The sequence below is a fragment of the Heterocephalus glaber genome, unplaced genomic scaffold, assembly GCF_053883595.1.
Source record: "Heterocephalus glaber isolate CG9 unplaced genomic scaffold, H.glaber_assembly_v1.0 deba00001509, whole genome shotgun sequence".
Classification (NCBI taxonomy): Eukaryota; Metazoa; Chordata; class Mammalia; order Rodentia; family Bathyergidae; genus Heterocephalus; species Heterocephalus glaber.
Window position 1 is genome coordinate 58941481 of NW_028258325.1, and position 14587 is coordinate 58956067.

At 36.8% G+C, this 14587-nt stretch overlaps 1 protein-coding gene across 3 annotated transcripts in view; it reads left to right on the forward strand.

Annotated features, from left to right (window-relative positions):
• LOC101711920 (UDP-glucuronosyltransferase 2B17) overlaps positions 1–3246 on the forward strand; it is a 74549-nt gene extending 71303 nt beyond the window's left edge. For all 3 annotated transcript variants that reach the window (XM_087187754.1, XM_087187755.1, XM_004871716.4), the window contains one exon: positions 1–3246. This exon is cut by the window's left edge and continues 62241 nt beyond it. The gene's annotated coding sequence lies outside the window, so the exon portion shown is untranslated.
• Positions 3247–14587: the final 11341 nt, after the last annotated feature.

The window sequence follows — 14587 nt, forward strand, 5'->3', positions numbered from 1 at the left end:
ATACCCCCTGCTCCTACCTACGTATGAATTACCAAAGTTGAACGAAGAAGACCTAAAAATTCTGAACAACGCAATATCAACCAATGAATTTGAAAATGTAATTAAAAACTTATCAACTAAGAAAAGCCCGGGCCCTGATGGCTTCACTGCTGAATTCTACAAGACATTTAGAGAGGAACTGCTGCCACTACTGTTTAAACTCTTCAATGAAATTGAAAGGGAAGCAACACTCCCAAATTCATTCCTGGAAGTAAGCATCACCTTGATCGCCACAGCAGAGAAAGACCCAACTGAAAAAGAGAACTATAGGCCAATCTCACTAATGAACATAGATGCAAAAATCCTTAATAAGATACTGGCAAGCAGAATGCAGAAGATCATCAAGAAGATCATACACCCTGATCAAGTGGGATTCATCCCAGGGATGCAGACATGGTTCAATATACGAAAATCAATTAATGTAATACACTATATCAATAGAGCCAACGACAAAAACCATATGAATATCTCCATAGGTGCAGAAAAACCATTTGACAAAATCCAACATGCATTTATGATAAAAACCCTACAAAAATTGGAATAGATGGTCTCTACTTCAAACTGATAGAAACCATCTATGAAAAACCAACAGCCAATATCATACTAAATGGTCAAGAACTGAAATCCTTCAAACTAAAATCAGGAACAAGACAAGGATGTCCACTATACCACTCTTGTTCAATATAGTTCTGGAAACATTAGCCATAGCAATTAGAGAAGAGAAAGAAATAAAAGGAATAAAGATAGGTAATGAAGAAGTCAAATTGTCATTATTTGCAGATGACATGATACTCTATATAGAAGACCCCAAGAACTCCACCAAAAGTCTTCTAGACTTAATAACCAAATTCAGGCAAGTAGCTGGTTACCAGGTCAACACACAAAAATCAATAGCTTTCCTCTACACGAATGACAGACTCACTGAGAGAGAAATAGGGCAAATAATTCCCTTCACAATAGCATCCATAAAGCTGAAATACCTAGGAATCATCCTAAAGAAAGAAATCAAAGACCTCTTCTCTGAAAACTATGGCACTCTGAAAAGAGAGATTGAAGATGATATCAGAAAATGGACAGACATCCCCTGCTCCTGGGTAGGAAGGATTAATATAGTGAAAATGGCCACACTTCCAAAACTGCTATATAGATTTAATGCAATTCCAATTGAGATCCCAGCAGCATACTTCATAGACCTCGAGAAAAAAATCCAAAAATTCATTTGGAGCAAGAAGAGACCCAGAATATCAAAAACAATTCTAGGTAACAGAGACCTGCTTGTTTTTTAAAGAGTAAAAAAAAAATTTTAAGGGCAAGGAAACTTCTGTCTAAGAGACAGAAAGGGAACTGGAACATGCCTTGCCCATTAAGTCATGGTTTTAGCTAGCAGATTGAGGACTTTAGTACCTTTTGCATTTGCAAGTGAGCTTGGATGAATGTAAACAGAGGATTTTTTCTTTTATAAGTACCTGATGAAGTGAAAAGTAAAATTATTTGTCAGTCCAACAGATATAAAAGGAATGTTTACATTATGTGATCATACAGAAAGCATTTCCCTGTGACTGATACAGATCATTCCACTAGATCACACAATTCAACAGTAAAGCAGTCAGGCTTTAATTTTGCAAATTCATATCAAATTTCCCTTCTTTCTATTTTACAGTAAAAGTCATTAGACACCTCCCTAATGTATTCATGAATGAAGACAAGTAAATTGAAGAGTTACAGATGTTTCAAGCAAAACTACCTAGTAGCATTGAGCGAAGTGTTTTCTCATGAGTAGATCAGTTTCTTTACCAGATAAAACCTGTTTTTTCTTTTCTTCTTTTACAAACTTAATTTTTTGGGTACATTTTACTTATACAATATAATGACATTCATCATTGTAAATTTGCAGTTTTACACAATATCTTTTTGTTCTCATTTCCCCCCCTTCCTCTGACCTCCCTTAAACCCCTCCATCCCTCTCTATTTACAAAGACTTTGTTTCCATTTTTTCATTTTCTAATATTAATTCCATTCCCTCTTTTCCTTTGCCTTAAGCCTCCAACTCCCCCTTCCTCTTTGCCCCTTTTCTTCCTATTTCACAATATCTATTATACCTTTTTATCTTTATTTACACTTTGAGTTTCTCATAATAAACTATTTGGTATTTACACATGTGTGTCCTTTTTATTTCACTTAAGTGTATCACCTCGGTGTGCATCCATTTAGCTTAAGTGTCTGTAATTTCTCATTTTTTATGGCTGAGTATTACCTAATTTCATTTAAAAAATGCCACATTTTCTTCATTCAGGCTACAGTTGGGCATTTGGGATGCTTCCAAGTTTTAGCTATTACAAATTGTGCTGCTATGAATATAGGTGAACATATCACCATGGTATGATTCTTTTAAATCTTTTGGGAAGATAGCCAGCAGGGGAATAGCTGGGTCAAATGGGACTTCCAGTCCTAGTTCTTTGAGGTATCTCCATACTGATTTCCACAGTGGTTGCACCAGTCCACCCTCTCATCACCAATGAAGGAAGGTTCCTGTTTCCCCACAGCCTCACCAGTATTTATTATTGGTTGATTTCGTGATAGCAGCCATTCTTTCTGGAATGAGGTGGAATCTCAGTGTTGTTTTCATTTACATCTCTTGAATGACCAGTGATGTTGAACATTTTTTCATATGTTTATTTGCTATTTCTACTTCTTTGTCTGAGAAAAGTCTGTTCATTTCTGATGCCCACTTTTGGATTGGGTTTTTATATTTGTGAGGTATGATATGTTTTTAAGGTCTTTATATAGTCTAGATAGTAGACCTTAACAGAGACATGGCAGGGGGTATCACAATCCCCAACCTGAAACTATACTACAAAGCTACTGTGATAAAAACAGCATGATACTGGCAAAGAAGCAGACATGAGCACCAGTGGAATAGATTAGAAAATGCTGAAACCACTCCAGAGACACTCAGTCATCTCATCTTTGATAAAGAAGCCAAAGGCCCTCACTGGAGAGAAGAGAGCCTCTTTAATAAATGGTACTGGAAACATTGGGTTTCAACTTGTCAAAGATTAAATACAGAGCTATATCCCTCACAATGGACTAAACTAAAATCAAAATATAAGATCTAAATATTGAAATGGAAACACTGAATCAGCTGCAACAGAGGTTAGGTAGAATTCTTGAAGACTTTGGTGTAGGAAAAGATTTCATGAACAAAACTCAGTTGGCCATGAACTAACACAAACAAAAAACAAGTGGGATGTCTTTTTATTACAAAGCTTCTGGACAGCAAGGGAAACCACCAGCAATGTGAAGACTCTACCCACAATGTGGGAAAATATTTTCAGCTGCTGTTCCTATTTTTTTCTTTTCCATCCAAATCATAACTTTACTCTTGCGAAGTGTAAACACTTATTAAATTGTCCATCCAGATAAGTACCACAGGGCTTGTGCACCAGATGGCATTATGTCTAACCTTTTGTGAAATTTTGCAAGGACTGATGAAATCACATTGGCCTTCACTATTGTAATGTTTTTGATTTCTAACCCCAGAGAAAATTCCACAATGCCATATTCTCCAGGTCTAAATAATGTCTTTCATCTCCCATGAGAAAAATATTCTCTTGAATAAAAAGCAATACCATTGATAATGCTATCAAACTGATTGGTACAAAAACTGAGGGAAAAGTATAGTATTATTAGATATTAGTGCACTAATGGTATTTTTTATTTGGCCTACTCCTTTTCTTTATAGCAATTGTGTAATATGATCTACATGCCTTCTCTTATGTGTATTTGTGTAAATGTGTGTACATTTGTTTATGTCATGAAAAAAATATGAACATTACAGAGTAATTTGGGGAGAAGTAACAAATGTATATATCCTAAATATTGGTTTATAATTTAATTGCTAATGCAGGATTTTTCAATTAGGCAATAGAGTCAGTCTTGACTTTTATTTTAATTTCTCCTATTTCACTGTCTCTTTTTTTAAAGCAAGTTATTTGGAGAAATACATGAGTTTTTCATCCATAATATTGCATACCACACATTGTAAGCACTAAAAAAAGTTACTTATGGGTGGGCTTATTTTTTATGTAAGTTTTCTAAACTCTACAGTACTATATTCATCATTTTATAATTTGTGAGAGTTTCCTGAAATTTCTTAGGATATCACCTAAAAGCAAAACATAAAAACTACAGACATTCACAAGATGAGTATTGTGGTTTGGATATTCTTTGATGCCGTCCTAAGAATCCTATTTATGTCCAAATCAATAGAGAGTTATCTTAACACTACACATGGTTCCATTGAGAGTTGGAAATATGTGATTTGGCTTGACCTTATTTCTGGCTTGTTTACATATGATACATTTTTGCCCATAAAACGCATAGGTAGTAGAACATGCTGGTATAACTGGTTATGGGAGACACTCATGATTTCACTGTGCTCCACAAAGAGCTCTTTCTTTCACCACAGTGGGAGAATCTCCCAGATATTTCTTCATGGCAGAACTAGTCAAACTGTTTACTGCCTCATTCATATTCTAAAGTGCTCTTTGGAGAAACAAACATCCTGTGGAAAACTTGTGTGTCAGGAAAGGCTGACAACTCTTCTGATTTGTGGTTCATGCTCTGCACCAATTTTTAAAATTCATGTCTCTATAGAAAAGAATATTTCCATATTTCTTAATTATCTCATATTATCACACCAAAAGGAGAAGGGCGGAGGAGACAAAGGTTTCCTGAATGACTTGTAAAAATCATAAAGTTGGCCAGAGATGCAGTACTCTGCCCCCATGGGAAAAGCAGACCTGCATGGAAAGAGCAGTTTGCTACCCCCATGTAAGCATGTAGGCCTGTGTGTGCCACATGAATGTTGTCCCCTGATGCAAGTGGGCAAACACCCAACAACTCCAAGCTGGCTCTGTATTTTGCTACCCTGTGTCATGGGGTAGCAGAAGTGAAGAATAACCACATGACCCAATCCTGAATGAGGACAATGCTCATGAAAACAAGGAAGAAACCAGGCCACACAGGCATGGACAATGGGCAGCCCATACCCACTGCCAGGCTGGAGCCTAACTCCAGCAGAGACAATAGGGCTGATCAAGTTCCCCATTTAGTTAACTAACAGGAATAAGGAGCCACATTGGGTTGGATGGTAAACACAGTGTAGAGGGAATAGGCCGAGCAACCTTGGATGCAGAGAGGTCACATGAAAAACCGACTGGACTTAAAACAAACCAGAGAAAAGCTTGATTGGCTTGATCCTGAGAGATGCACATCCTGGAAAGAAACCACTCATTCAATGTCTCTGTAATTGCTTCCTATGACTCAACTGGATTTCTTACCTTTTATTTCCATTTTGTATCATTTTTATCTTTTGTTCATTAGGTTTTTGGAGGAGTTATTATTTTTGCTTTTGTTTTCTTTTACTTTCTTTTCTCTTTTTTGCTTCAACATTTTTTCCTTCCTATCTTGGTTTTACATTCTATTTTTCCTGTGTTCACATTTTTTCTTCTTTTTCTTGTTTGGTTTTCGTGTGACTGTTCTCTATGACTAATAACTCATCAAGAGGTCCCACTATTTACCTTTCTCTCCTTTTAAAGTGCTATTTTTAAAATTTTCATGTTTTGTTTCTTTCCTAGTCCCCCACATCCTCTACTTCAACAGTATAATTACTAAGCTTATGGATAGCTAGTTAAACTTATACTACTGTGGTTGAACACAGTTCTAGTGTAACTAGAGAAAAAATTATTCCCTTTGGTAGAGATGTAATGTAGATCAGAAATAGGTTAATATTTGTTTGGTCTTAGTGTTCATACTCTAATAACGGATTTCTTTTCTGTGGTTAAGTGTGATACATTTTTGATCCCTGTGATTAGTAAATATCTAGTATATATTTGATGTTATAATTGCTTCAGATTTATTTATTTAGGAACTGGGGATCAAACTCACAATCTTGCACTTGTGGGGTATGTGCACTGCCACAGAGCTAAATACCTGGCCAGATGCAGATTTTATAACTATAGATACAAAGACATACCAGTTGCTTTTAAATGGTTTTCATGGGATGCCAATATCTCAATTGCCTTGAGGTCACTAACAATACTCTGGGACATCTCTGGAAAATGTGTAAACTCCAAACTCAGGTAAATTGAGAAGGGTAAAAGGCATGACAGAATGAAAGGCCAATATGTGGCCATATTGACAGGACACCACTGAAAATTAGTAAACTAAAGAGTGTACCATAATGGAAAATAAAAGCTTTCCTCTACAATCACCCTCCAAGGCCGAACACAAAACGAACCAAAAATAGGAAACAGGAGCAAACAAACCAACAAAATGCCTCTACAAACTCCCAACTCCCCACAGTTGATGCATGTGGCTTGAAGGGGAAGAAACCCAAAACCACAGAGCTGAATTCTTTTAAATTATATGAGGGAAGATAACAAACCAGATTAAGATGACATTTCCCAAGGTCATATGACATATAAGTTAAAAACCTTAGGCCAAATAAACAAAATGATTAGTGAGTCTACAGAAGACATTAATAAAATGTTAAAAGAGGAAATAAAGTGGTATGAATCATAAATGACCAGGACATAAAAGAATTAGAGTTTATGAAAGGGTTTCAGGTATTAATTTTGATATTAAAACTGTATCAAAAGTATGAGTAGCAGAATTGACCAATGTGAGGACAGAGCCAGAACTAGAATAGGGCTGCTGTTCATGACCAATTGGTGAGAGATAACTTGAAATCAACAAGAGGACATGAACAATGGCCGGGGTATCTCCAATATGATGAGCAGAAGATTAATTTAACATTAAATGGAAGTAGTAAAAAATCATAAGATAATGCAAATGGCATAAAAAACCTGTGAAAATACTGAAAAAATAGCTGAAATTCTTCCCAATATAAAAAATGATTTAACATGCATATAACTGAGTTATATAGAACTCTTAAATAACCATGATCAGAAAAGATCTTCTCCACGACACATCAAAATCAGAATCCCACAAGTCCAACAAAAAACCAGAATCTTACAAGTGGTTTGAGGAAAATCAGTGACACATTTATAAAGCAAACCTATCAGGAATACAACAGATTTCTCACCATAAACCTTTGAAAGCCAAGAGAGCTTGGAGTAAAGAGATTTAAACCCCAAAAGAAAATAATTTCCAACTCAGGCTGATATATCCTGCAAAACTGATGGAAATATAAGATATTTCATGATAACAGCATCTACAAAAATTCATAAACACCAGATCGGCACTGCAAAAGTTTCTTAAACGTTGCTATAGAACGAGGCGATTAATCTAACAGAGACAGGAGGCATCATAGAATGATTATGCCAGGTCAAGTAAGCAGTGATGTAGAACAGAAAGGGAACCAACAAAAATATAAAAAAGCAATAACAAGATGAGAATGGTCTTAATCCCACACTGGACTCATACTCACAGAATGGATCAAGAAACAAAATCCAGTGATACACTCTTTACAAGAAACACATTTTACGGCCAAAGAAAAACACTGGTGAAAAATCAAAATTTGGAGGACAATATTCTGTGCATTTGGAAATTGAAAAAAGCAAGTGTAACTATCCTATATTCAGACAACTTCAAACTTAAACTGAAGAGAAGAGAAAAAGAAAGTCACTACATGTTGATTAGGGGAACAATCCAAGAGGAACAGATGCCGATTATTAACGTATATGCATTGAAAATGGAATAAGTAATTACTAAAGTGCATAAAAGACTAGATGTAGAAAAGTGAAATTATAGCGGAGGATATCAATATCGCACTAACACAAACAAGTTATTTAGACAAAACTCAACAAATAAATAAGGCAGCTGAACAAAATATTTTAAAATGGACTTTATGAATATCTATAGAGTGTCACATCCAGCAACAAAGTACACATTCATTTCAGCAGCACAAGGAACTTTCTCCAACATAGATGGCATACTAGCCAAGGAAGCAAGCTTAAGTAAATTGAAAGGATTGAAATTATACCACTCATATTATCATATCACAGCACAATAAAGTTAGAAATCATGAAAAATGAAAACACAGACATTATGCAAACACAGTGGAACTAAACACTATGCTGATAAAGAGTGTGTAACAGAAGTACTCAAGAAAGAAATGACAGTTGCTAAAACAAAATCATAATGCTAGTACAACATACCAAAAATTTTGGGACACAACGAAAACAGTTCTAGAAAGGAAGCTTATAGCTGCGAATGCCAAAATCATAAAAACAGTGAACACCCCCCCCCCCCAGTAACCTAACAATGCACCCAAAGGTCTAAGAAAAGCAAGGGCATTCCAAACGCAAAGCTAGTGCAAGGAAGTAAATTATAAATATAGGAGCATGAATCCACAAAACTGAGGCTCCCCCAAAATAGAATGAATCATTGACATGTAGTACCTCAAAAGAATTTTAAAAGCCCAGAAAAACCCTTAGGCAATCCAACTATGAATGAATACATAGATTTCGTAGCGAATTCTTGGCTCAAAATTTGCATGCTTTTATTTAGGTTTTAATTTCATGCATAAAATAAAATGACAAGTATTCCTCTCTCATAAAGTCTATTACATTTATCATTTTGTCAACCACTTTCTAACTAACTTCATGTTATAGCTTAAAGTAGTTAAGCATTCTTTTATAATAATCACTATTGATAGGGTATATGCATATAAGTTTTAAATCATTTCTTAATGTAAGATACATGCACATGTTTCTATGAGTGTCACAAATATTCATTACATAGGTCTGATTATGTTTTCTGCATATCTTAATTTGGGTGCAACATAAAGGTAATGGTCATATATGCATATAATTACACTGACACATTTTGTTTTTTACATTGTACAATTATTTCTTTTATGTTTAAATAATATATAAACTACTAAGGAATAGAACAATCAATGAGAAAAGAAGCAATTAAGAGGAACAATTACTTTATATAATGCAGAAAGAAGAGAGCTGAGTCTGATGATGGATGCTTGTAAACCCAGTGCTCTGTGAGGCTGAGGCAGAGGATTACAAGTTTCAGCAGTTTAGTTACCTAGGGAGGCCACTGTCTCATTAAATGAAGTGAATAAATGGCCTTGGGTTTAGTCTCCAGTATTCCAAAAAATCCAAAGCAAAATAAAATTTAAAAAAAATAAAGGGGCGGGGATGTAGCTCAACAGCAGTGTGCCTGCCTGGCAAGTGCAAGGTCCTGAGTTCCATCCTCAGAACAACAACAAAATAATAAATGAATAATACACAAAGGCTTCCTAAAAGTGGCTTTCTTTGAAATCTGTTTTATGCAGCTAAACAACAGCTATGACTACTATTCACCATAATCAAACTGCTGCTAACTCTTGTCTCTTCCTGATTCTCCTTTTCCTTTCTTTCCTGTCCTCATGACATTGACATTTTTCTTTACTGTGGATGGAAGAATCTCTCAAGAGGAGATGATTTCTGAGACTTTAAGTTTTCTTGTGCCTTATAAAATTTACCCTATCTGGAGAAACAATTTGCATTCAAACGGGACATTATGTTTCAAGGCTTATCTGTTTGTATCTGTTTTCTGGCATCCAGTTCTTTCCTATATTGGGCACTCATGGTTTCCCTATGCTCCTCTAATTTTATCTGTATCGACTTTAGATTCACTTGCCATTTTCTTGATTACAGTCATTAAATGTTTAACGACCTGTGCAATTTGTTTTCATACAGAAATTTATTATCTGCTTTGTTTCTTCTGCTGCTACCATTTCATAAAACTTAGGTGGGAAGCTTGTGAGTTCTCCCACCTCAATGCCTTCTGGCTTTTGTTGGGTGAATCTGTTGTCTTAGATTGCATCTTGATTCTGTGTTTTCTCTTTTTCTCTTTTTATTTTTGTTGACTAGTTTTCCACACTGAGGCTTGTAAGTAGCTTAATGTGGGTAGTTTTATCCCTAGTATCAAGATTTCTTTAAGTAATTTCTACATTTCAGAGCGACCTTGTAGGAGTAGCTGGTTTTTGGCCTTCAAGTCTGTTCTGGGATCCTACATTTTCTGTTTACTAGGGATGAGAGTTTCCAGCCAGTTTGGCTTGGCACCCGGGTCTTTGGTACTGGGCTGTAATAGTATTTATTGGTCCCAGGAAATCTGGAGTTGGCACCTGAGGAACATCAATTGATCACAACAGCCATGTCACCTTGGTTAACTTAGTACAATCAGTAAAAAATATAGCATCAAACACTAACTGGAAAATGATAACTGTAATAACTAATACTTTGTCATTTTTCACCCTAGGTACAAGATTTATAGGTACATAACAAAATTGAGGATGAGGCAGAAAATTATATACAGTCAATATCCCCTCCATAGAGTAATTCATCCCTTTTTTATCATAAAGCAATGTTCAGGTATAGGAAGATATAGTTAACTATTGATAGATTCATAAGACTAAGGGTATGAATGTGAAAATTTGAAGAAAAAAGAGCAAAGGAAATTGATTATGAATTTAAAAAGCAGTGGCAGATGTTCAGAATGGGGTAAGGTTGATGTAGCAGGTCCTGTTAAGGGTAAAGGGAAGCTAGTGGTATTAGATAGCAGTAACAGAGAGGGACACCTAGGAAAAGGATGAATAACAGGGGGTAGAGATGAAAATAGAGGAAAAGAAAGTAAGAAAAATACAGAATGAATGATTTGAAAGAGAAATTGAGAAAAGGAGGGGGAGAGAAAGAGTAAAAGGAGAGAGTATCAAACAATCAAAATAAGGTAAAAATATAAATGGAAATGAGTGGTTAATCCATATCCTCTGCAAAAAACAAAAAGAAAAATCAAAAACATACCACTAATGCAGAGAGAGAGAGAGAGAGAGAGAGAGAGAGAGAGAGAGAGAGAGCAAAGCTCCTACACATGGACAGATATGTGTTTTAATCTTACAAGTCACACTCCTATTTCCCCCTCTTTGTAGACTGTGAGTTTGTGTAAAGGTCACTCAGTTCAAGGCAGCCTCTCTCCATAGTCCCCTATTTTTAGCAGTTCTTCGTGCTGGCTCACTGGACTAGAGAAGGTGTGAGACCTTGTTTCTGAGGCTCCTGTTGTGGATTTCTCCCCATTGGGGTTCAATGCTGGTTATTAGATGTGTGTTCCAGTGTCTGGGGGGACAGGCTCCTGGAACATGGAGGCTCCTGTGGAATTTCAGCCCTGACTGTCAGTCCTGTGGATGCTCAGAAGAGAAATGAATCAGCTCAGGACTAACATGGGCAGATATATACAAGCCCAGTGAGGGAGCAGAGCACTGGGTGGTATTTTATAGCTGTCCAGATATCAGGCAGAATACGCAGCCATTAATCCTTGCTGCTTAACCAGGTAGAGGACTGGATCATTGTGCCAGGCAGGGGTTGTGTTCAGGGCTCTACCTGAATTCAGAGTGGAGGCTCTGTGTGCCCATGGTGCATGGAACACTCATGTAAACCAGGTTGCTCAGGGACTGGTCCTAGAGGTCAGACACATTCTGGTGGGTCTAGGATTGCAGAAGTCAGTGAGAGCTCAACCTAGGCTTAAGGGATCCCAGAGTGCTGAGTATGGATTCAGACCATACCACTGTTAGCTCTGTGTTCTGAATGAATGGCCCACGTAGCTTGGGATAAACTTCAGGCTCCCAGCAGTGACTCAGGTGTGATTGGGGCCCAATAAAGAAGACTCTCAACACAAGCAGCAGTTGCTTGTTTATGCACTCAGAGTCTGAGAACATATGGGCAGGTCAGTGGAGGGAGAAGCTCCCTGGTCCCTCACCCCTTTTATATGCCAGCAAAACATGCTGCTAGGCTGCAATGTCCTCTGTTTGTAAAGGGTTCAATGTGGCAAGGGGTATGGACCCCAAGCCTATCCTGTGTGGTTCCACTCTGCTACTTGCATCCTGCCAGCTATTTGAGAATTTCCCAAAATGGTAGTTCCTTTGTTGCGTGCAGGGTGAGACCCCTAAGGCCTGTCAAACTGCCTCTTGCCTCTTTTAGGCTCCTATACATATGTTTTATTTGATCTACCAGTTTGCTCTTTCAAATTGATGTTTTTGTATCAGGATGTAAGTCTCTCCCTCCTTCTCATTACCTATGTGTTGAGCTGATCTCTGAGTCTCTTTGAAGTGACTCCTCCTCTATTCAATCATGTTGTTCTCTACTGTGACCATCACTTATTTTATTTTATTTCATTTTCTTTTATTTATTTATTTAATTTTTGTATTAAATTCTTTTATTGGTACATTGTAGGTATACAACACAATTACATTTCTCATTGGGAATTGTACCTTTACATAATGCATCTTGGTTCTTAGTTTTTCCCCATTCCTCGCCCTCCCTTCACACCCTCCACCCTTCCCTATTTACAAAGACTTTATTTCCATTTTTTCAATTTCTCAGCATTTTTCCTTTCCCTTCTTTCCTTTCCCCTGCCCCTCCCACTACCCCTACCCCTTTGGACCTTTTCTACCTATTTTGCATTATCGATTATTCATTCTAATCATTGGTACATTTTAGGTATACAGTATAATGACATTCATCATTGGAAATTTGCACCTTTACATAATCTCTCTTGGTTCTTATTTTTCACCCTTGCCCAGCCCTCCCTTCAACCCCTCCATTCCTCCCTATTTACAAAGATGTTGTTCCTATTTTTCCATTTTCTCATATTAATCCCATTCCCTTCTATCCTTTCCCCTAGCCCTCCCACTTCCTTCCCCTTTGCCCCTTTTCTTCCTATTTCACATTACCTATTATACATTTAGACCTTATTTACACTTTCATTTTCTCACAGCAGAGAAACTATTCGGTATTTAGACATGTGTGTCCTATTTATTTCACTTAAGAGTACCACCTCAATGTGCATCCACTTAGCTATAAATTTCTCTAATTTCTCATTTTTTATGGCTGGGAAGTACTCCATTTTATAAAAAAAAAAACCCACATTTTCTTTATCCAGTCTCCAGTTGATGGCATTTGGGCTGTTTCCAAGTTTTAGCTATTACAAACTGCGCTGCTATGAACATTGGTGCACATATATCACTGTGGTATGATTCTTTTAATTCTTTGGGGAAGATCCCCAGCAGTGGAATAGCGTCTCCTTGATCCCCAAAGCAGAGAAAGACCCAACTGAAAAAGAGAACTATAGGCCAATCTCACTAATGAACGTAGATGCCAAAATCCTTAATAAGATACTGGCAAGCAGAATGCAGAAGATCATCAAGAAGTTCATACACCCTGATCAAGTGGGATTCATCCCAGGGATGCAGGGATGGTTCAATATACACAAGTCAATCAATGTAATACACTATATCAATAGAGCCAAGGACAAAAACCATATGATTATCTCCATAGACGCAGAAAAAGCATTTGACAAAATCCAACATGCATTTATGATAAAGACCATCACTTATTGAAAAGTATATTATTCAATGTCCATGCATTTTCATGATTTCTATGGTTTCTTTTGTTATTGATTTTCAATTTCATTGAGCTATGATTGATATTATGCATGGGGTGATTTTCATTTTTACATTTCTTTAAGCATGTTGGTTACTATGTGGTATACTTAGGGGAAAGTTTTATATTCTGTGGAGTAAAATGTGTATTTTGCTGTTGTTAAGTGGAACACTGTAGGTATATATTAGGTCCATTTTTCCAATGATTTGGTTCAAATCAAATGTTTCTTTGCTGATTTTTTGTGTAGCTGGTCTGTCTCTTTGTGACAGTGGGGTATTGTGGACCCCATTTCAATTTTGTTGCCATTTACCTTAAAATTTGTGTTTGTTTCCAGTAGTGTTTGTTTTATGGAGTTAAGTACATGGGAACTGAGTGCATAAGTTTGTAATATATACCTTTAGTATGGAGATCACTTTAGTTATTGTCTACTCTTTAGAGATAAACTGAACTGGCTAAATATGAGACTTTCCTGTTGAAAGCCATTCAATAAAAATTTGGGGAAATTATTTCATAATTAAATTATGATTAGGGATGTCTGAGGCCCAATGTCACCTTGCTTGAGAGCTGGCTATGGTATGTTGAAACATAACTCCCTGTATCTCCATTCAAAGCTGAGGCCTCAATGGTCCTGTGATGCTGGAACACTCAAGGGCAAGATTTCCAGATGAAGACTTTTTTTTTCTTTGAGTAGTAATAAAACAAAGAGAAATGTTTCATGTGGGAGAAGGGCAAATTCTTATTAGCCTGCCATCTCATCCCTACTACTGTTGTAAGAATTCTTTGCCCTTCTCACCATCCTCATCAACTTAAGATCCTCATCAACCTGAGATCCTCATCAACATAGGATTACTGCTGCCCTCTGAGTCACTGTTACTCTCTCCCAAATTTTTGTTTGTATGTATAAATAGTAGCTAGCTCAGAGTGTCAATGCTTTTGCTCAGTCTGGCACTGCCCTCACAGTTTCCTGTGTACTTTGAAATTATGTCCCTATTATCTTTTTTCTTTAGCCCTCACTGCCCCCTTTTTAGGCAGATAGGAAGATTGATCAGCCTCCAGTACTTTTCCTCTGTCCAAAAATCCAAGCCCTCTGT